Raw genomic sequence first — 22,958 nt, forward strand, 5'->3', positions numbered from 1 at the left:
TTTTCTTTTTATAGGATCATAAAAATGCAAGCCCAGCCAAAGCCCTCTACCCAGCCAAGAATGAGGAGGTGGGGCACGTACAGAGGGCCAGAGCTAAGGGGCTTTGAGAGAACATCAAGTGTATGTGTAGGGGAATAGGGGCAAGCACAGGAAGTGCTATTTCAGCCACGGGAAGGGGTACAGACCTTAAGTGGCAAGAAAAGGAGAGTTTTTGAAAAGGCTTGAATAAAAATGGAGGGGAGAGCCAGGCATGGTGATGCATACTTGAAATCCCAGCAGCTCTGGAGGCTGAGACAGGAGGATCACAAATTTGATGCCAGCCTCAGCAACCTAATCCCTAAGCAACTTATTGAGACCCTGTCCAAAAAAAAAAAAAAAAAAAAAAAAGGTGGGGAGAGTAGATTGGGTAGATTGGCATGACTCCTGATGGAGAAGACAGAGCCGGAGGCAGGAGGACCTGTTAAATATATTGCTGAAGTCCAGGAAGGCAGGACCCAACACCTTGAAGGGGAAGCAGGGAAGAGGGAGCAAACATGAGGTTTATTCCAGAAGTAGAATTGGTGGGAGACGATGAGAACTGGAGGAGAGAGAAGCGTCAGGTGTCTCTGCATGGGTAACAGACCCAGGTAGGGGAGGTGGCGGGCGAGCATTTCCACGTGCTGAGTTTGAGAGGCCTGGAGGACAGGACGTCTGGATAGCAGTGTTTAGCCAGCAGGTGGAAATGGAAATGTGAACGCAGGAGAGAGAAGTGGTGGTCTGGGAAACAAGGGATCCACCTGTGAAAATATTTCCTTAAATACTTTAAAAATAAAGGGTTTGAAAAGCTAAGGGTGAATGCCACCCAATTATAAATCCAAAATTTAAAATCACTCAGTTGTTACATGGCAGGAGATATTCATTAGAAGCCTTATTTAAAAGTCATTAAAATTCTATGGCATTCCAGGTACGAGGGCTCTATACAGCTAATATCAGATTACGGTCTAAAGAGCATTTGTTATGTGATTAGCACACATGGGCTCCATTTGGGCAAACCTGAGTTAAAGAGCTAAGAACAGAAAAATTATAATGCCATGGGTTATCGGTGAGGTTATGTGAATAATTAGATGCTGAACATTGGCTAAATCCTGTCATACAAAGCTATGGACTTCAGAATGAGTGTTTTGCTTGCCCACAAAGCAAGCAAAGAAATGGAGAAAACAATAAACTGTGAAAATGCTAAAAGGGTACTATCTTTTCATGGTCCATGGGATAGTAGCTGAAGGCCAAATAACTAGGCTTTTCCATGCACAGGGTTGGGAAAGGCTGAAATTCTCTATTAAATTATGGAGGGAGGCAGTTGCACACAGAGATGACTTCTCTAGGCCTTTATTTAAGGAGTCCCCTGAGCTCAAGTAAAGACCAAGCAAATGCAAAGAGATTCAGGAAGGCAGCTAGGACAGGAACTAGAGAGAGAAATGATTTCACTGGTTGGTGCCACAGTGGCCTGAAGTTAGTTAGTTCATTCATGTATCTATGAACTGTTCTGTATAATATTGAAAAGAGAATATGAAAAGAGAAAGAAAACAAGTAGGAATCAATGAAAAAAATATATAAAGTGAACAGGTGCAAGAGAGAATAGTTAAGGTTAAAACAATGAGATACTTCTGAATGTCCTGGCTATACTTCAAGTAAGAAGAAGTAGGGGGTACTCCAGACTAATGCATTTTATTTTTCTTTTCTGCTTAGAAAGATCAGAGAGAATAATGAGGAAGATCATTCTCTTCCAAGAGCATGCTAATTTATTTTCATTTACCTCATCTAGCAGTGCTATTTTTCTACTTGAGACAATTAACAGCCATTGCTTAGGAAGTCATGCAATTGTATCAACAACCATATCAGGCAGGATTATATTCAGATATTGTTAATAGAACAACAATCCAGGCTCAGCAGTCAGTTTTCCCAGGAATGGCTTGGCTGCTGTTTTTTTGCAGGAGGCCAAAGCTTACATCAGTCATAGATTAGAATTACATTTGCACGCACTGGGCTCTAAAGAAATACAGAGAGAGCAATATGACTTTGCTATAGCATAGTTCTTCTGTCGATTCTTTATTTTTATCTTGTTCAATTGTTACCTTAAGTACAGTTGCTTGAAGTTTTTCATAAATGGTCTCTTGAGGTAATTGTATTAATGATTGTTTGAAATTTGAACATTGCAACTATTTCCAAATGTAGCAATAGATGAAGCCTCTGGTGGATATGGGAATGCATATAGGAACATTCCCGAAAACAGAAATATCATGTGAAATTCTGTATTTCTCATGCAATGGAGACTTTTGACCTGGAAGACTTTCCTATAATAGACCCTAGGGATCCTAGATGAGGTCATGATTTGAACTGAGTACTTTATAAAGAACTATTTTTCTAAAAGAAGAGAACTTCAACTCATTCTTTTCATATATACGATATAAACAAAAACATGGTGTATAATAATGGAGATTATATACACTTAATATTATTGAGTTATAACTTACATGGAATATCACCAACTTTATGAGTATATTTGCATAAATTTTGGCTCCTACATTTAAATCTGTGAGCAACTTTGAATTATCTTTTGTTGGTGGTAAGAGACTGAAGGCTCCATTTCTTGCATATGGCTATCTAATTGCTCCAGAAAAAGTTGTTGAAAGGATAATCTTTTCCATATTAAATTACTCTGAGGGTTTTGCTAAAAATTCATCAGCCATCTATACATAGGTCTATCTCTGGACTTGCTATTCTGTTCTGTTGAATTGTAGTCTACCCTTCTGTTAATAGTGCACTGTCTACATACTTACTGTAGCTTTACCTTAAGTCTTTAAACGAGGTGGTGCAAATCCTCTGACTTTATTCTTTTTCAAAGTTGTTTGGATGGTTCTAGGTTGTGTTCCTTTCCAAAAGATGGGCTTTTGAATTTCTATATCTGCTTGTATTGTTACTAGGTTTGTATAGACTCTACAGAAAAATTTGGGAAGAATTTACTTCTTAACAATACAGTGTCTTCTAGTTAAAAAACATGGTATTGGTGCCCACTTGTTTAGGTCGGCTTTAATTTTGTAATGTTGTGCATTGCAGTGAACAGATCTTGCACACATTTGGTTGAAATTATCCTTAAGAACCCCTTTTAGATGGCTTAGTAAATTATATCTACAAAATAATAAGTGCCGCCGGTGAAAATGAATCTTTTTCTCTATTCTCTCCAGTGTGAGAGAACACGCACATGAATATTTATTAGTGCATTATAGCTATATATAACAGTGGGGTTCATTTCGATATGATAACACATGCATGGAATATAATCTGTTTTATTTCAGTTCCCAGTATCTCCTCCTTCCTTGCTCTTTTACCCCGTCATCCCCCCTCCTCTAGTCTCCTGGCTTTCCCTCATCTATTTATTGGTTTTATAACTTGGTCCCTTACAGGAACACATAAACGTGAACTTCATGGTAAATCCACACATAGACACAGACAATTGGGCCAACTTCATTTCACTGTCATTCCCCTTTCCCACCCCTTCTCCTGCCCCCTCAACCCCCCTTCTCCATTCCTCTGATTTCCCTTCCATTTTCATGGTACCCCACCTTCCCACCTCCCCTATTTTGCTCTATCCCCCACATAGAGAGGAAACAGCCAACCCTTGACTTTCTGAGTCTGGCTTATTTCACTTAGCATGATGTTCTCCAGTTCCATTCCTTCACTGGAAAAATGCCATAATTTCAGTCTTCTTTATGGCTGAGTAAAACTCCTTTGGGTATAGATTCAGTTCTTTATCTAATCATCTGTTGATAGGAACCTAGGCTGGTTCCATAACCTGGATATAGTGAATCGTGCTGCTATAAATACATTGATGTGACTGTATCACAACAGTATGCTGATTTTATTTATTTATTTTAAAGTCTATATACTTAAAAAAATTTATAGTAGATGTACACATTACCTTTATTTTATTTTTATGTGGTGCAGAGGACCAAACTCAGTGCCTTATACATGCTAGGCAAGTGCTCTACCAACTGAGCTATAACCCCAGCCCTTGAATGCTGATTTTAGTTCTTGTGGATAAATACCAAGGAGTGGGATAGCTGAGTCATATGGGGCCATTCCTAGTTTTTGAGGAAACATCATACTGATTTTTAAAGGTTGTATTAATTTTGTCCCATCCAAAATGTATGATGTATGTTTTCCTTCACATCCTCATCAGCACTTATTATTATCTGTATTCTCCATGATTTCCATTCTAACTGGAGTGAAGTGAAATCACAATTCTCAAAAGAAGAAATACAAATGGACAAGAACTATATGAAAACAAGTTCAACATCTCTAGTAAATTATATTTTTTAAAAATAAAAACTTATTTGAGTTTTTGTTTCTGGCATATGGAAATATAGTTATTTTTGTATATTGACTTAATATATAGAGACCTTGCTAAGCACACATACTAATTCTGGTAGCTTTTTGTAGACTTCTTAGATCTTTCTTCATAGATCATCATACTCATCTGTCAATAAAAATGGTTATACCTCTTTTCCAATCTGTGTGCCTTTTATATGTTTTTTTTTCTTGCCTTATTGCACTGGCTAGGAATTTCAATATCATGCTGAATAGAAGTGGTAGAAGTGGACATCTGTGCCTGTGTCTGATCATAGGCGTAAGCATTCAGACCTTCACCACTAATTAAGATATAAATTTCTTTTAGCTACCCTTTGTTAATTTGAGGAAATTTTCTTCTATTCTTAGTTTGTTAAGAGGATTTTTAAAATATAATCTTGAGGTATTGGATTTTTGTCTCAGGCTGTTTACATACCAATTTAAAGGGTCTCTTGCTTTGTGCTTATTGTCTACATTTTTTTTCATAGACAATCTCAATTTTTCTTCAAAAGCTAAGTTTTTTTTTTTAAATCAGTGCTGTAATGATGATGATTTACTGTCTTCTTTCTTTCTTTGTTTTCAGTAAGAAGTCTTTGATAAGTCTTATCTTCATTTTCTGGTATGTAATATGGGCTTTTACCCTCTTGTTCTTTTTAAAACTGATTTTAAGAAATTTTATTATAATGTGCCTTGGTGGAAGGTTTGATCCTCAGCACCACATAAAAATAAAATAAAGGTATTATGTCCATCTACTATAAATTTTTTTAAAAAGTATGTAGACTTTAAAATAAATAAATAAAATAAAATCAGCATCCTATTGTGGTGCAGTCACATCAAGAAGAAAATATATGGATTTTAAAGAATTGAGAACATGTACAGGTAGGAAGAAAAAGGAAGGTAATACTAGCAAAATCCTCAAATGCGGGGTACATTTAGAAGGCTACCTCAGAGACTGGAAAATGGATGCGTTTTAGGATGATGGAGATGGAACTGAATATGTTAGACTGTGCATGTCAAGAAGGGCTTTGATTTATACATTTCATGGAACTTCAGACTTGATGCAACAGGTGGCAAGAAGCCATTTGTGATCACTGATTAGAGAAAGTGGGGGGAGCTGTGTTTGGGGATATGAATTAATCAGTGGTATGGAAGATGGAACAGGGTAAGGACAGAGAGGTCAGAGGAGGGGGAGAAATTTGGAAAAATTAGATCTACATCTCATGCCAAACACAAGAGTGTACTTCAAGTGAGTTAGAGATTTAAAAGATGAAATTACAAGTATTAGATGAAAACATGGATGAATTTCTCTTAAACTTTGAAATAAGGAAAGACTTTCAATCCAGAGGTAATAAAAGAAAAATTGATAAGTTTTAAACTGGAAGTGATTGTTACTTTAATAGGTTTATTAGTTATCTATTCCTATGTAATAAATTTCCACAGGGGCTAGGGATGTGGCTCAAGTGGTAGCACGCTCGCCTGGCCTGTGTGTGGCCTGGGTTCGATCATCAGCACCACATACAAATAAAGATGTGTCTGCTGAAACTAAAAAATAAATATTAAAAAAATTTCCACACTTATTGCCTTAGAACACTATACTTATTATAGTTTCTATAGAACAGGGGTCTGAGCCCAGCTGGTAGGTCCCTTGCCCAAAGTCTGTTGAGGCTGAGATTAAGGTGCAATGGTTTGTGTTGTTACCTAGAAGCTCCAGGAGAGGCATCAACTCACTCAGGTTGTTGACAGTTGTAGTGTTAAAGATCTTGGCCCCTTACTGGCCCTTGATGGAACTTTCCCCAGTTCTCAGAGAGCCCCTGAAGTCTCCTCAACATATCCTCTTTATCAAGGCAGCAAGTAAAATCTCCAGAGAATGTTGGCTTGTAAGAATTTTTTCTATGTGGAATGGAACTACGGTTTGACCCAGTTATCCCACTCCTTGGTTTATATCCCAAGGACTTAAAATTAGCATACTACAGTAATGCAGCCACATCAATGTTTATAGCAGCTCAATTCACAAAAGCTAAGCTATGGAAGTCCTTCAACAGATGAATGGATAAAGAAAATGTGGTATATATACACAATACAATGGAATATTACTCATCCATAAAAAATGAAATTATGCCTTTGCCAGTAAATGGATAGAACTGGAGAGTATCATGCCAAAAGAAATAAGCCAGTCCCAAGAAACCAAAGGCTGAATGTTCTCTCTGATATGTGGATGTTAACACATAATAGGGGGGAGGGGAGGGAAATATAGAAGTTCACTAGATTAGACAAAGGCAAATGAAGAGAATGGATGGGAAGAGGAACAACAGAATGAATCGGACATAACTTTCCTGTGTTCATATATGAATATACAACCAGTGTAACTCCACCTCATGTTCAACCACAAGAATGGGATCCTAATTAGAATAAGTTATACTTCATGTATATATAATATGTCAAAATATACATAATCATATATCAAAATATGATTATATATATCTAGAAAGAAGAAATAAAAAATAATATCGTCCAGTGAAAGGTAAAATAATGATAGCTTTCTATAATGCAACATAATAGAAATGCCCTGTTCTATTCGCTATATGCAAGTCACAGGTCTTCCCTCCACTTAGAGAACTTTACAAGGGCATGAACATAATGCAGTTGGGATCATGCAGGACAGCCTACAATTTTCCCATTGCAATAGGAAAACATGTGGCTGTCTGTCACCTGAAGTAGGAACTGAGAATAAGAGAGGACTTTTTATAAGAAAAATGAGAGTGACATTTCCCCCTCCCGCTCTCATTGCTCTTGTTAACCTGCAGCACCATTGCTAGTGCTTTCTCTTGGGAACCCTCACTGAGGCTTTTAGCTCATTTCCCACTGGAACACTGGTCAATGTGCAGCTCTTCCGGCCAAATTTATTGGGTCACGGTTTCATTTATCTCCCGTGACTCTGCCTGAATGAAGAGTGACTGCAGATCTTCTTTGCTAGAAATATGGTGTGGGGAGCAGCAGCAGCCACAGATGCCTGGCTCTCAGGTGCATCCTCAGGATTCAGCCTGGCTGGCTCTCGCTCTCAAGCCAGCCATTTTTCTTTCTTTCCTCCTTTATCGGATTCGTTCCTGGTCTCATTTTGATTTAGGTTCACCTGTTGAGTGCCCAAATAACAGCAGAAAAGAAACAATTTTCACTTTCTCACATTAAAAGATGAAAAGAACATCTGAAAAGATGGTTGTCTAGGGCTGGCCTGGTAGCTTCCCTCCAGCAAGAAGGATTCCTACCCCCAGAATAAAAGGGAGACACAGTCCTCCACTCTGAGTGGCAGCTAGCCTAGATACAAGCCACCAGAAGGGATGGAGGAGGGATGTGGGAATGGTCAAGGGCAGCCTGTGAAACTGCCTCCATTAGCGTTCAGGTCTTTAAAGTAGGATGCCTTTTATATTACAATTTTTGTGTGTTTATTAATATATGAAATAACAAAGACTGTGCCACCTTTATCATTCATCCTGAATTCTTCACATGTTCCTTGTCATCTACAGATGCACAGTAGGTTCAGTGACGTTCACTGAACCATCCCTGCTACTTCCACTCTGGTTCTATTGAATGACTGGACATTATAGTCCTGACAAAACTAGAAACTGTTCCTAAGGGGGAAGGGTTTGCTGACCTTGGGAAATGAATCTGTTTGCCCCATAAGAGTGGGGCCACCCACCTCTTACCCCAGAAAGTCCCCTAGCTGAAGCAGGGACTCAGCGAGACCCATGAAACGCGCTGTCTTTCTGCCCTATTCCTGCCTCCCCATGGGGCCCATCTGCACTTTGCAGAGTTGAAAATCTTCCTGGGGTTGTTGACACATGTCTCCAGCTTGTGGAGTCTTTACAACTTTTCACCTTGTTCTTGTTTTCCTGAGTATTTAAGAGAGAGGAAGCAACTCAGGGCTCAGGGCCTGGGTTTTGTTTTTCCACAGAGATCTCACATTATGGAGTTTCACTGGGAATTTCCCTGTCTAAAAGTCATAACCTAAAGCTCAAATTCTCAACATAGAACAGAATATTGAAATAGATGCATACAATAGTTGCAGATGATATTATCTATAAAATAAATTTCTTTCCATTGAGTCTTATAGATACCCACTGATTTCCATCATAAAGCCAAGGTGGTCTTTCTCTGGAAACCATTTGGCCCTCAGACATCAGGGAAATCATGTTTCAAAATATGGCAAAGCCTTTAAAAATTATATAAAGAAAGATTTTGCACTTTCAGTTAAACAATTCCATAAAACGAAAATAGGATTTAAGAAAATGTGAAGAAATTTACACTTACATTTTTTCCTCATTTTAGCTTAAGGATCTAAATGAAAAAAAGAACGAGAAGTTTATTGAACACAATGGCTAAATAAAAAATGGAACTACAGTTTATAAAGCTAATATTTGAAAGAAGGATCTATTGCCTCTTTCTTGCTTTGCTTTCTCAGGTTTGGTTACCAACGCTTTCTGTAAGCCATTGCTATCAGAAAGAAAGAAAGAGGAATGGTGGGGTAGGGAGAGGAAAAGGAGACACTGATTTTAAGGGAATGAGATGGCAAAATAGTGCCAACAATCCAGAAAGTCTTGGTGATTGAAAAAGTCAGGAAACTCATTTACTAAAATAAGCACTGATATAATGAGACACCTCGACACGTATGTCTCCAATTACCGTATATTGAACTAGTTATGCGATTTAAAAACTCTTTACTAATTTTAATGAATTGAATCTTTGGTGAAATTTGTAATCAGTTGTGTATTTCATTTGTCACTAAGCACTTTTCATTTAGTTTATCTTTTAGGTGGCATTCCATAAAAAAGTAACACTTCTATTAGATTCCTTTTTTTTTTTCTCTTCAGTACGTGAAACTTGTGAACTCAGGACATGACCACAAACTGCAGAATATTTGCTAGAAAAACATATTGGATTATTTTGGATTTGGCAAATCTCTAGCCTTTGGGCCAAACTCCACCCTGAGCTCTCGTTCATCTGATATTTGGCAAATATCCCCCAAGTGAATGGGGCCTGGCAGAGCCTCTGCAGTCCCTGGGGTGATTTCATTGCTGGAATCATTCTATTTTAGAAAGAGTCTGTGAAGCTTTAATGATGTGCTGTGGAGAATTATGAAGAGCAGATTTTAATTTTAATTTTTTTTTCTGTTCTGGGAATGGAACCCAGGGCCTCACACATCCTGGGCTAATGCTCTATTAGGGAGCCACAATCCCAGCCCTTGAACTATAGATATTAGCTCAAGAAAATACTTCCTTAACAGGACTCCTAAAGAGCAATAAATAAAATCAAGAATCAATAAACGGGATGGTTTCAAACTGAAAAGCTTCTTCTCAGCAGAAGAGTCAGTGAGGTGAATAGAGAACCTACTAGAATGGGAGCAAATTTTTACTACACCCACACATCAGATAGAGCACTAATCTCTAGGATATATAAAGAACTCAAAAAAAAAAAAACCTTTACACTAAAAAAAAACAAATAACTCAATCAATAAATGGTCTAAAGAACTGAATAGATACTTCTCAGAAGAAGATATACAATTGATCAACAAGTATATGAAAAAATGCTTAACATCTCTAGCAATTAGAGAAATGCAAATCAAAACTATCCTAAGATTTCATCTCACTCCAGTCAGAATGGCAGTTATTGAGACTAGAAGCATCAATAAGTGTTGGCGAGGATGTGGGGAAAAAGGCACACTCATACACTGCTGGTAGGACTGCAAATTGGTGCAACCACTAAGGAAAACAGTATGAAGATTCCTTAGAAAACTTGGAATGGAACCACCATTTGACCCAGCTATCCCACTCCTTGGTTTATACCTGAAAGACTTAAACACACCATACTACAGTGACTCAGTCAATCAATGTTTATAGCAGCACAATTCACAATAGCTAAATTGTGGAGCCAACATATATGTCCTTCAACAGACCAATGGATAAAGAAACTGTGGTATATATACACAATGGGATATTACTCAGCATTAAAAGAGGATAAAATTAATGCATTTGCAGGTAAATGGATGAAGTTGGGGAATATCAAGTTAAATGAAGTAAGCTGAGCCCCCAAAACCAAAGGCCGAATGTTTTCTCTGATAAGTGGATGCTGATCCATAATGGGGATGGGGGTGGGGAGCATGGGAGGAATAGTGGAACTTTGAATAGGGCAAAGGGGTGGGAGGGGAAAGGAGAGGCAGAGGGGTAGGAAAGATGGTGGAATGAGATGGACATCATTACCCTAGGTACATGTATGAAGACATGAATGGTGTGGCTCTACTTTGTGTACAACCAGGGAAATTAAAAACTGTGCTCCATTTGGGTACTATGAACTGAAATGCATTCTTCTGTCACGTATAACAAATCAGAACAAATAAATAAACTAAAAAAATGTTGAAGGGCAGCAGCTGCATCTTTTGGGTGCTATCATGTCACATGCCACAGTGGTTCCTCTAGTTCAGGAACTCCTGGCTTCTCCATAATGGTGGGATGCCTTGTCACTTATTCATACCTATATTGTTCCTCCTCCCTCCCCCCACCCCTTCCTTCTTCTCCTTTGTGCTGGGCACATAGGAGATGCTAAGTAAATATCTGCTGGTTGAGTGAGTGGGTGACTTCTTTCTTCATCAACCTTTGCTCTTATCTTCGCTTCCTCTTGTCTTTTTCTTATCCATTTTCTTTGCTCTTTTGCTGTTTCTGTCATTGAAGTGGACACGCTGCAGAACTCAAATAGATTTAGACTCAAATAACTTTAGCTCATCAAGAATTCAAAGTTCTTTGCTAGACAGATTCATGTAGTCCATGAGTAAATTGATAGATATGATGTTTTATTGTTCTCAGAAAAGAAAAACATAAACTAATTTTAAGATCTTGATTGATTTCTCTCTTTAATAAGTCCTTGATAATAAGTTCCTAATTACTTATTTCCTAATTACTTAATATAAAATTACCAAAAAGGATTTAGCATAGTAACATTGAAGTAAATAAAACTCTTGCTTTGCGTCTTCCTTCAGTATTACTTGCCTTTGAAAGGTTTATTGTAAATACAAAGAGATTTAGTTTTATTTTTAACCTTGAAAGAGAAAGGAACATCCTAAGAAAATGACAACACGATTTCATAACTGTATTATGAAAATCAAGAACAGGTTTGTTCTAACTAAGAGATACTTAATTGTGATTAGAAAAAGAGCTCTCACACATTATCTTACGATGGCCTTCCCTTGAGGTGTCTTCTCTGGAGGTCAGGTGTGAACTTGACATGGTATCTTTGCACTATGAAACAGACTAGGATTCCCATGGGAAATCATTACAAACTGGATAAGAATGATAACAAGTTTGGGGTTGCAGTTGGGAATGGATAGGTCCCCTAACAACTATTATTTTGGGGTACTGGGGTTGAACCCAGGGGCACTTTAGCACTCAGCTACATCCCCAGTCCTTTTTTACTTTTGTTTTTAGACAGGGTCTCACTGCAGTGCCTTATTCATTTGCTGAGACTGGCCTCAATCTTGGGATCCTCCTGCCTCAGCCTCCAGTTGCTGGGATTACAGGCATATGATCACATCCAACCCAAAGCTAATAATTGAAGGAGAGAAAACAGAACTGGAAAGGCCTTAAGAACCAGTTTTTGAGTTATCATGTCACTGTGCATGTAGCCCATGAAGAAGTGGGCATAAAATGGCTCAATATAAAATCCTGGGAGCAAATCACCAGATGCTGGGGTGGGGCAAGTCCATGTCGAGTCACATAAGGCAATCGGAGAACCCATGACTTCTGCAGAGTTGGAAAGGGCCTGCAGGTCCTTTGTTGCTGCTGTCTCTGAATGCCAGAGTTGTGGGAACAATCCTGGATTCCACATCCTCCTAGAGAAGAGACTGGCTCTGGGCACAGAAAGAATGTTTCTGAAGAAAGAGGAGCCTGCTCTGGGCAGAGCACACACTGGAGAACACACACCGGAGGAGTGGATTCCATTTTAACACTCATGGGGGCACAGACAGGAGCAAATCTGGAATAGAGAAACTAGAGCTGGAGAAATAGAGCAGATGAATAATGTGGATGTGCTCCAGGTAAGATCTCGGGGCATTACAGACATGGAAACAGAAGGGACTGTCCCAGCCCAGGTTAGTGCAGTTTGGAACTGTCCTATGAGGACTCAGATATAAAAGAAAAATACAGGAATCTGAGCTGGGACAGTATAAGGACATTTCCCCAAGTCAGTGCCAGAGTGAGGAAGGATTGGACATTGACATCAGCTCATACAGTGCATGGAAGGTTTATTTGTTTCTAACTCAGGCAGCTGCTTCAGAGCTAATGCCACAGTGTACAGAGCCACCCTCAATTAGTCCTTCTTCTCTATTTCTGATGTCCCAAGGAATCTCTGCAGATTAAAAAATTTAAACTTATATGGACGCAACTTCAAGCTCATATACAATCTGCAAGCATAACATTAGTACGAATACCCATAATACACTTTCAACCAATTCAATTTTTGTTTGATGTTTTACCTGATTTACATCATTACTGATTCCATCCTTTCATCCATATCTCAGAAGCATTTTTATTCAGTATCATTAAAAAGTTAATCACCTACATGTTGTCCTTTTAAATATTTTAATGTACATTTTCTAGGGGTAGGAATGTTCTCTTATGCAACATACTTCAACTTCAGTCAAATTTAACACTGTCGGATCACTTGACTATCCATATTCCAAGCATGATAATTGATCAGTATTTTTCTTCTTAGCATTTTATCTCCCATGATCTAACTTAGGGTTAAGGATTATATCCAGTTGTCATGTTTCATTATTCTCCCTTAATCTGGAATATTTTATAGGCTTCTGTTGTCTTTTACAATGCTAACATTCTTGAAGAATGCATTCCCTGTCCTCCCCTCTTAGAGCACAATGGTCTTTATTTTGCGTTTGTCTGATGTTCCCTTGTGAGTAGACATGGTTATGTGTTACAGGCCAGAACACAGGTTGTGTCTTCTCTCAGGCCATCTCACCTAGAGGCACAGAGCACCCACTGGCCCTGATTCATGATGCTAACTGTTTACCTAATCAAGGCATTTTTTGGTTTTGTCACTGTGTAAGTACAAATTTCCTCCTAGCAACCACTGTGCAATCTGTGGGAAACTCTCTTAGGACCACTGAAATATCCTGCTCCCAATAAAATATGCCTTCCTGTATTTGGTATCTACTGATGATTAGCCCCTGATACATCCCTTTCTATGATGGTTGCAAAACGCTGCTTTTCTAAATTGGCATTACTCTAGGTATATTCGTCTGGAATAGGCATTCTACAGTAAACAGGAAGCTGCCTTGCCCTTCTTATATAGTTCATGATCAGATGCCACCTTTGGTCAGTGGGTACCCCTTCAAGTTGGCTTCTGTGTCTATTTTGTTATTGACATTATGGCAAAGCCAGACATTCCTGCCCTGTCCTAGCCCAGAGATCATTGATTTCTGGAGTTCTGGTTCTTTCTGATGGAAGATGAGATTAAAGACCATGAATGGAAAACAGATGATCAATTGCATGAAGATTGTGGGAGGACAGTGGGAAGACCTGGCAAAGTCCCCTGACAAATGAACTATGAATGCTGCTTTATGCTAATAGGATTTGTCTTATTAGCAGAGAAGGGGGAATAGGGGTGAGGAAAGTTGGCTTATGATGTGTCAACTGACATGAGTCTCTCACGAATGTCGACAGCACTTACAGTTCTCACCAAGAACACTTGCACTCAGAGTTCTTCTGTGTATCTATTATTTTGTGTCTTTTTTCCCTGTGGAGTCAGTTTGCTGCAGTGTTGCTGTGGTTTGGTTGTGGAACATTCCCCAAAGGCAAGGTGAAGTGCCCAGAGGGTCAGTATTGGGAGGTGGTAAAAACTTTAGGAGATGTGGCTTAAAGAGAGGCCTTTAGGTCTTCAGGGGTACACCCTCAGAAGAGATTGTGGGACTGCAGTCTCTCTGATTTCCTCCTTAGTGATCTTCGGTTTCTCATACACATACACACACTCCTGCCCTGATGTGCCTGCCTCCACTGCAATGGGTCATCTGATCTTGGACCTTGTACCTCCAAACTTTTATTCTGTATAAAGTTATCTGCTTCAGGTATTTCACTGTAGCAATGCAAACAGGACTATCTCAAGCATTTAGACAGTAAATTCCTTAAGGACAATTCATCTCTCAGCATCTTATAGACCTAGTGTTTTAGTCAGCTTTCCACTGTTGTAACAAAATACTCGAGATGATTGAATTAAGAAGAGAAAAGGTTTATTTTGGCTCACAGTTTTGGAGGTTTCAGACCATGATTGGTTGTCCCTGTTGATTTTGAACTTGTGAGGCACCACCTCATGGAGGGGAGCACATGGTGGGTCAAACTATTTACTCAAAGCAGCCAGGAAGTTAAAAGAGAGGAAGATACCAGAGTCCCACAATTTACTTTACAAGGCATGATCCCAATGACCTCACTTCCTTCTCCTAGGTTCCATACCCCAAAGGTTCCACCATCTTCCAATGGAGTCACAGACACAGACCAAACCTTTATCAAATGGGTCCTTGGGAGATACTTATCCAAACTATAGCATCCACACTTCCTTGTCCACTGTTGAGCACCCAACAGTAGGTAATTAGTAAATAGCTCTTGATTGGAGAGCCACAACAGTCACAGTAAGATGGAGGTGAGATGTTCTACCATTTTGGGCCCTTCCCTGGGTTGGCTATACTCCTTCCCGTCTATTCCTCTGCCTACCTTTCTCAACAACCCTGTTTTGTTCACTTATCATCTCCTCTCTATTTCCTCCCTAGATGAGGGAAGGGCTTAGGTTTTAGTCCAAAGTTTTCATGCTTCTATGCTTTTGCCTGGTCTTGCTTATTTTCATGGTGTCACCTATCACCTGCTGCCAAATCTGAATTGCCAAATCTGAATTGCCAAATCTGATTTATTCTGAGTCCCAGCTTCATGACTTCTGCTGATGGTGAACTTTCCAAGTTGATATTTCATGATCATTGACTTGTTTCCTTTCTCAATACCACTCCCATAAGTACATTATTAGAAAAGCCTCCTAACTAGAGTACATCATGTCTCTCTAATCCATTCTGGGTTATTCCTAGATGACCCACTGTCTCCATAATTAAATATGGTGTCCTTATTTTGGGTTTCAAAGTCTTCTTTAACTCTATTTCTCATTGGAAACCTCATAATTCCTTGATTCTAGTCAATTAGTCTACCTTAATGTTTCTCAAATATATCCATGATTTCTCACCTATAACCTTTGTTTATATAATATTCTTCCTGTCTGAAGGTTTGCCCAGGATATTATGTGTGTCTGTACATGATTTGTGTCCTTCAAGATATGGCAAAAGTCCCACTATCTTCTCTTTAGAAGACTCTCTCCTTTCGATATCTGAGGCCATTTTAATCCACAATACATAATTTATTGCTGCCTACCTAGCACTGTGATGTTATTTTTTACTATAGGCACATGTTTCCCTTTCTTTTCTGAATTCTAAGCTGTACAGTGGCTAAGACCTCAGTATTCACTGTATGTTAGAGTGACTGGACTCTAGAAATTCCTCTACAATTATTTGATAATTGTAATGTTAAAGATCATATCTGCTCTCAAATTTGGAGGAAAAAAGTTGGATACTTTGTCTTAACTTTGGGAACTTTGTTCTTAAGAACAGTAAATGGGATAATACCTTTGAACCAAATATATTAGTGTTATTTTATGACTTTCCAAAATATTGACTTTACTTTGGCCATATCAGAATAAATTTAATAACTAATAATATTTCCCTTCCATAGGTACTTTAGAGTCGCAAAGTGTTTTCACAGGCTTCATTTAATCTTCATTACAACCCTGAAATAGGCAAGGTTGGTGTTATCCGACCTGTTTTCCATGGGTGAGAAATTAAGGTTGTCAGAGTTCAAACGGTTTTCTCAATGTCACTTCAGCTCTGCTAATTAATGGACTAGGACTCATGAATCTTCACTCCTTGCTTGATGTATTTACCCAATTAAAATTCATATTTATGATTATTTTTAAGTTGTTAGGGGAAAGGATTCATAACTTTTTTTGGGTCTGTCAGCTTAGTAGAAATGAAACCTAAAGCTTCATTTGTGGCTGAATTCACCTAGGGTAATAATGACCTAGGAAAACAAGCCAGTGCTGCCCAAATGGATAGCAGTTCCCGTTGAATCAGAGTCAACTTAATCATTTTAAATGAGGAAAATGACTTCCAGAATCATGTTTATAAGGAAGACCACAGTAATAAGATCTGTTTTGGAAATAAAATGCCAACTCACTCTACATATGCTTAAATAGAGCTTTCTTTTTTGGTACTGGGGATTGAACTCAGGAGCACTCAACCACTGAGCCATATCCCCAGCCCTATTTTGTATTTTATTTAGAGACAGGGTCTCACTGAGTTGCTTAGTGCCTTGCTTTTGCTGAAGCTGGCTCTGAACTCAAATCCTCTTGCCTCAGCCTCCCAAACTGCTGGGATTACAGGCGTGTGCCACCAGGCCCAGCTAAGTAGAGCTTTTTCTACTTGGAGAAATATATACTCTCATTTGATCCACCCAGCACCCTTCAGTGTCAGGCAGCACAGATATGATGGCCCCCATTTTCATTCTCAGGGAGACATCACTCTGATCGTCCCTAAGAGCACCCAACACCGGGTCCTGAGAAGGCAGAATGCAGGTGTGGGTGAGAGACACACAAGTCGCATATCCTTCATTTCAATTATTTTTTTTCCTATGAAAGTCTTCATTTTCTCCATGTGATCAATTGTAAATTTACTTTGAGATGAAAAGGGTTCTTTGGAAAGGGGTGAATGGGCAAAGAGTGTTTCAAGAGGCGGTAGGAAAGGAAGACTCAGGAGCTGAACCCCACTTGGTAGGTTAGTCCAGGAGAGAAGCCAAAAGTGCAGAATCATGTGGACGGAAAGACAAATCCCCACAGACTGAGAAGAGAAAAGGCAGCCTGGAGACTAGGTGGGGAGGAGGTAGGGTGCAGAGGTCATGGAGCCTTCCTGTTCTCAACCCTTGGTAGGCGGCATGGTTGAAAAGTCTTGCTAACACCCTCAGAGATTGTGTGGAGGTTTGAGAGGCTCAAGGAAAGAATAGAGACACATTAGCAAACCAGGGGAGACCAGGGATATGCAATCAATTAGAGAAGCGGAGCCTTTTGAGGTTACAGGGAACCTCAAGTCCATCTGAGCTTCACAGATGGAGGAGCCCAAAGCCCAGGGCTTCCCGGACACTTTGCAGAAGCAGCCGCTCCAGTCTCGGGGAAGAGAGGAAGCACCACAAGATGCAGGCAAAGTCCAGAGCCCAGGTCTACGCCCAGAGCCCAGGTCTATACCCAGAGCAGTGAGAGGGCCTAGGGAGCCTGCTGGACCTGGGAGGCGGGAAGAAGGCCTCCAGTGTGGGCATCTGACCTCTGCAGACACAGCAGACCAAAGAGCAGCCAGAAGGCTTCAGCCAGAGGAGGACAGGCAGAGGATCCTTCTTTAAATCATATCATGGCTCATCGTGACAAGTCTGGATTCCCCCTCCCCCATCCCAGGAAACAAACATGGAGACAAAAAAATTAAAGAGGCAAATGAGGGAGACTCTTCAAAGGGAGGTGTCATGTACATGTCAGGAAAGAGAGAAGGTGTTTGTTTCTTGTACTAATTAAAAAACAAGCCACACAAAAACACCACCGATACCACTTGGGGGCTCAATGCAAGGGATCTCAGAAACAGTCAGGCTCTCTGCAGAATGGGTAGTCTGAGCATGAGCAGATGGCAGAGATCTACTGTGAGGAAAGAAAAAGGACACAATGCTCAGCTTTCGAGGGATTTCTCTTGACCTGTTCAACATGGTGTACGGCACAGTCGGAGAAAATATCCTGTTGACTTACACCTGTAGAACTGCAGACTTTGAGTCTAAAACCAGTGGCCGATAATAGGGCTGTTTGAGACCCAAGAGACATATATTTATCTTCCAGGCTATCATTACAAAGTACACAGAACTGGTGGCTTAAATGACAGAATTTTAGTTTCTCCCAGTTCTGGAGGCTGGAAGTACGAGATCAAGGGGTGTGCAGGGTGGGTTGGTGGCGAGGCCTCTCTCTGTGGGTTGAAGGTGGCCACCCTCCCCCTGTGTCCTCAGGTGGTCTTGTCTCTGTACCTGTGCATGTTCACATCGTAATCTCCTTTTTTCTCCAAGGACACAAGACATATTGGGTTAGGGCCTGCCCTAAAGACTTCATTTTGACTTAATTGCCTTCTTAAGCATCCTATCACCAAATATAATCATAATCTAGTTGCTGGTGGTTAGGAGTTTTGCAGGTATTCATTTTAACCCATAATAGTGGGAGACACTCCTGAGATTGAGATGGGGACAAACCTTTGCCTATGTTTTTGGGAAATCAAGCAGATTATTTGGAAGAAGATCTCAAGTTCAGTTCGAAGCTTTAAAATGGCAGACTTATTTCTAATCATCTGGTAGTAGGGGTAGGGAAGGGATGGCCCAAGGAAACATGCCAAGTAGCTAGCTCAGGGAAAATTTTGCTCAACAAATGATATATTTGATATAAACTTATTTTTAATATCATAATGTATATATAAATTTCAACTCAGATATTCTCACAGCAAGATCTTTTGGCTACACTGAAAATATCTTTTTCATATATATCTTACAAGACAAAACTCACTAAATTAGTTGTCCTCTGATGATTATTTTTCACCAGATATAGGAGCCGAAAAATTGTAGGCCCTCTCAATTTCATCTACTTCTGATAGAGTATATAAATGTATCCAATTAAATATGAAAGGGCTTCATCAAAAGATTCTTCCTATAAGTCAAGACATTCTAAAGCTGAGTCATAAATTTTCAAAATTAAATCTTGGACATAATTGAGCTCTTTTTCTAAAAATGTGTTCATTTCCTCCTTGGATTTAATAGAGAAAAAGTCAGAAAGTTTTTTATTTTCAATAAAGACAGTTCATTAAAATCAGAAACTGAAACTTTGGGCACTCCATTTGTTTCATCCTTTAAGATTTTAAAGTTAATTTAAAAAAATGCAATCAAGATTTAGAAAACTTGTTCACCATAAAGTTACTGAACACTGTAGGGTAAGGTGGTCTGTCTACAAAGTGATTGTTTCAGTGTTTAAATCATTTCTCCACATCTAAACGACCATGGACCGCTGTATTAGATTGCTGGATGCTGTACCAACGAACCACAACTGTTTTCTCACAATTCTGGAGGCAGAGCTGGCAGTTGGTTCCCTTCCCTTCTTGACTTGTCGACAGCCATCTTCTCTGTGTGTTCACATCCTTTTCCTCCTGTGCACATCTCAATCTCCTCTTCCAAGGACATCAATCATACTGAAAAAGAGCCCATCCATCCAGATGACCTCATCTCATCTTAACTTCCTGTTTAAAAGCCCTGAACTCCAAATTCACTCATATTCTGAGATACTGGGGATTAAGACTTCAACATATGAATTTTGAGGAGGACATCATTCATTTCATAACACCAACAAAGACAGAAGGCATACATTGCCTTACCTAGAAGTTGTTTTGTATTTGACATCAGGGGACTTATCAATCTCTATATATTCCATCATCTAGAACATTCCTCCTCTACCCAAAGCCACCTTATTCCCATAGCACTAACCAACCCCTCCAGTGTCTAAGTGGAAGCCATGAATTAAAGGAAACATTTTATTTGATTTGCTCCAATTTATTTAAGCTTTGGCTCTCTGAGAGATTTTCACAAAACAATTCTGGGCTTGGTGGTGAGTATGCAAAACTGATTCCCTTTCCTAGGTGTTACCTCTGTGGCTTTCAGAGGTCCCCACTGGCAATACTTATTCACACTTGCCATCCAGTCTTCTCTGCTTGAACTCTGAGGTTTGCCCCCTGAACTCAAAGACTAGGAATGGAATCACCCTATGACCCAGCTATATCACTCCTCAGTATTTATCCTAAAGAATTTGAGTTGTCATACTATAGCAATACATTCTTGCCCATGTTTATAGCATCACAATTCACAATAGGCAAACTATGGAACCAGCCTAGATGTCCATCAATGAATGATGAATGATGAATAAAGAACTGAGGTATATCAGAATTTTATTCAGCTATAAAGAAAAAGTATGTCATTTGCAGGAAGATGGATGGAACATTATGTTAAAATGGAATTTGAGAACATTATGTTAAGTGAAATAAGTCAAACTCAGAAAGTCAAAGATCATATGCTTTCTCTCATATGTGGAAGCTAGAGATAAAAAGGAAAAGGTAAAAAAATGGAAAATAAGAGCAGGAGAAGACACCTGCCCAGAGCAACCGCCACACATGAACATCTATTTTCAGTGACTGTGCTTGTGCTCTTGAGTGGAAACTATACAGTAAGCTTCTGGCTTCATGATACCAAGACCCTCACAGAGTCATCTCTCATGGAAATTGCTATGTAAGCCCCTGGCTCTCTTTTTTTCTGGGTATGGATGGTCAAATTCAATTCTTGGGGCTGCAGCAATGGACACTTGGCAATCCTTTCCTTCCCTATAGCCTCTTGCCTCCATTCCTACTCAAACTACACTTATCCCTCCTGTCCAGTCACACAACCAAAAACCATGTGTTCAGATAAACAACTGGTGTGGGGTGTTGTGTGTCTTTTGCTCAGTCAGAAAATATCTGATTTTAACTGGCAATATATTAAGTCACTTCTAGTGTGGCTTCATTGTTATTACTATTTTTTGTTTACCTTTTCTAGATAGAAGTGATGCCATTCTAACAACATTTTATATATTATTAATGTTCACTACAATCTCATGAAGTAAGTACTATTATATATATTACAGAAAGAAATATTTTACAACTACTAAATATGTTGACACACGCCTGTGATCCCAGTGGCTTGGGAGGCTGAGGCAGGAGGATCATGAGTTCAAAGCCAGCCTCAGCAACAGCAAGCTGTTAAGCAATTCAGTGAGACCCTGTCTCTAAATAAAATACAAAAAAGGGCTGGGAATGTGACTCAGTGATTAAGTGCTCCTGAGTTCAATCCCTGGTACCCCCTCCCCCCAATCATGTTAATAAAGGATATGGAAAATATTTATAATGCAAGTGAAAAATGCAAGGTAAACATGTTTACATAGTATGATATCAATTTTAAATAATAAATGAGAGTATGTACACATATATGCATAGAAGAAAACTGTCAATAAAAAAGTTATAGTTCCAATAGGTGGTGAGATTAGATATTATTTTTTATTTTTTATGTTTCTTTATTTTCAATTTTTTTTGCAATGAGCATTCACTGCATTTATAATCGAAAGTGTTATTAAAGAAACTAATGTGGAAGATGAATCAGATAGGGGAGTGAGGGAAATGGATAAACACTACATTTACAAAGTTTTTATGGATGAGACATGGTTTTAAGTATTCATAGTAATTAAAGTGATCTCCATAACAACTGTATAAGAGGACTGCTATTATTGTATCCGTTTAGGAGATGAGGAAACCTAGACATGAAGAGAGGCCAAGTTGCTTGAGGAAGGCAGGGTCAACAGTTAATCTCAGACCAGCTCCATGTTTGTCCCTGGTTCTTACTACAAGTTCCTGGCTTTCTTAGGCCATAACCATTAGGAACTCAAAGCAACCATCCAGAAAGTGTTTGTTATTATTAGTGGATATGCATAGAATGGATTTATGTAGTCTCCAGTGTGAAGAGTTAAAACCTTGCTATCAGAGGAATGCTCAGAAGTCTACCACACCTTCAAATCTTTACCAACTTTCCCTACTGTGCTCCTCAGATGACTTACTTCTGAAAAAGATACTTTCATGTTAGAAGAAAAATCCATTTTTTAAGACATTGAAATGGCAAGAGGTCAAAGGCCATGAAACTAGGTATGAACTCAGAGGGTAAAACTTGGAATTGACTCAGGTGGCCAGTTAGCTGGGTACTACTATGAAAATTTGGGGGTTCCAAACTTGCTCCTTTCCAGAATTTTCCACAGGCTATTCCTCTACCTGGAATGTTCTTCCCCCAGGTATTGGTGGAGCTCAAACTTACTTCACCCAGGACCATGCTTGGAGAAGTCTTTTTGACTAATCATGCAAAGTATCAAACTCCATCCTTTCCTTCCTCTCTGCCAGCTTCATTTCTCTTCCTAAGCCCCATCTCTACTTGTAATCATATTATACATTCCTTTTCTTGTTGTATCTCTCTCCTCTATTATAGAATTCTACTCCACAAGGCCAGAGTCGGTGTCCGTTTTATTCATTGTTTATTGTCAGCTCTCAAGCTTATCATAGACACTCAGTATGTTAGTTGGGGAGGGACTGAGTTAATGATTCCATGAATGGAGAACCTCATACAGTATTAAGAGAGAAGAACTGGTTTGCAGATATTTAGGAGTGATTTCTCTACTTTGAAAATTTTGGCAGTTGCCAGTTTAGTGAGGACAAAACAAAACACCATATTCTTAATCAACCACATGGCTCCTCTATGTTGAGAACTTATTATGAGGAAGAATCATCAGGGTCTATTAAGGTTACCTTGGTA

This window comes from Ictidomys tridecemlineatus, chromosome 6 (assembly GCF_052094955.1).
Source record: "Ictidomys tridecemlineatus isolate mIctTri1 chromosome 6, mIctTri1.hap1, whole genome shotgun sequence".
In the NCBI taxonomy this organism is placed as follows: domain Eukaryota; kingdom Metazoa; phylum Chordata; class Mammalia; order Rodentia; family Sciuridae; genus Ictidomys; species Ictidomys tridecemlineatus.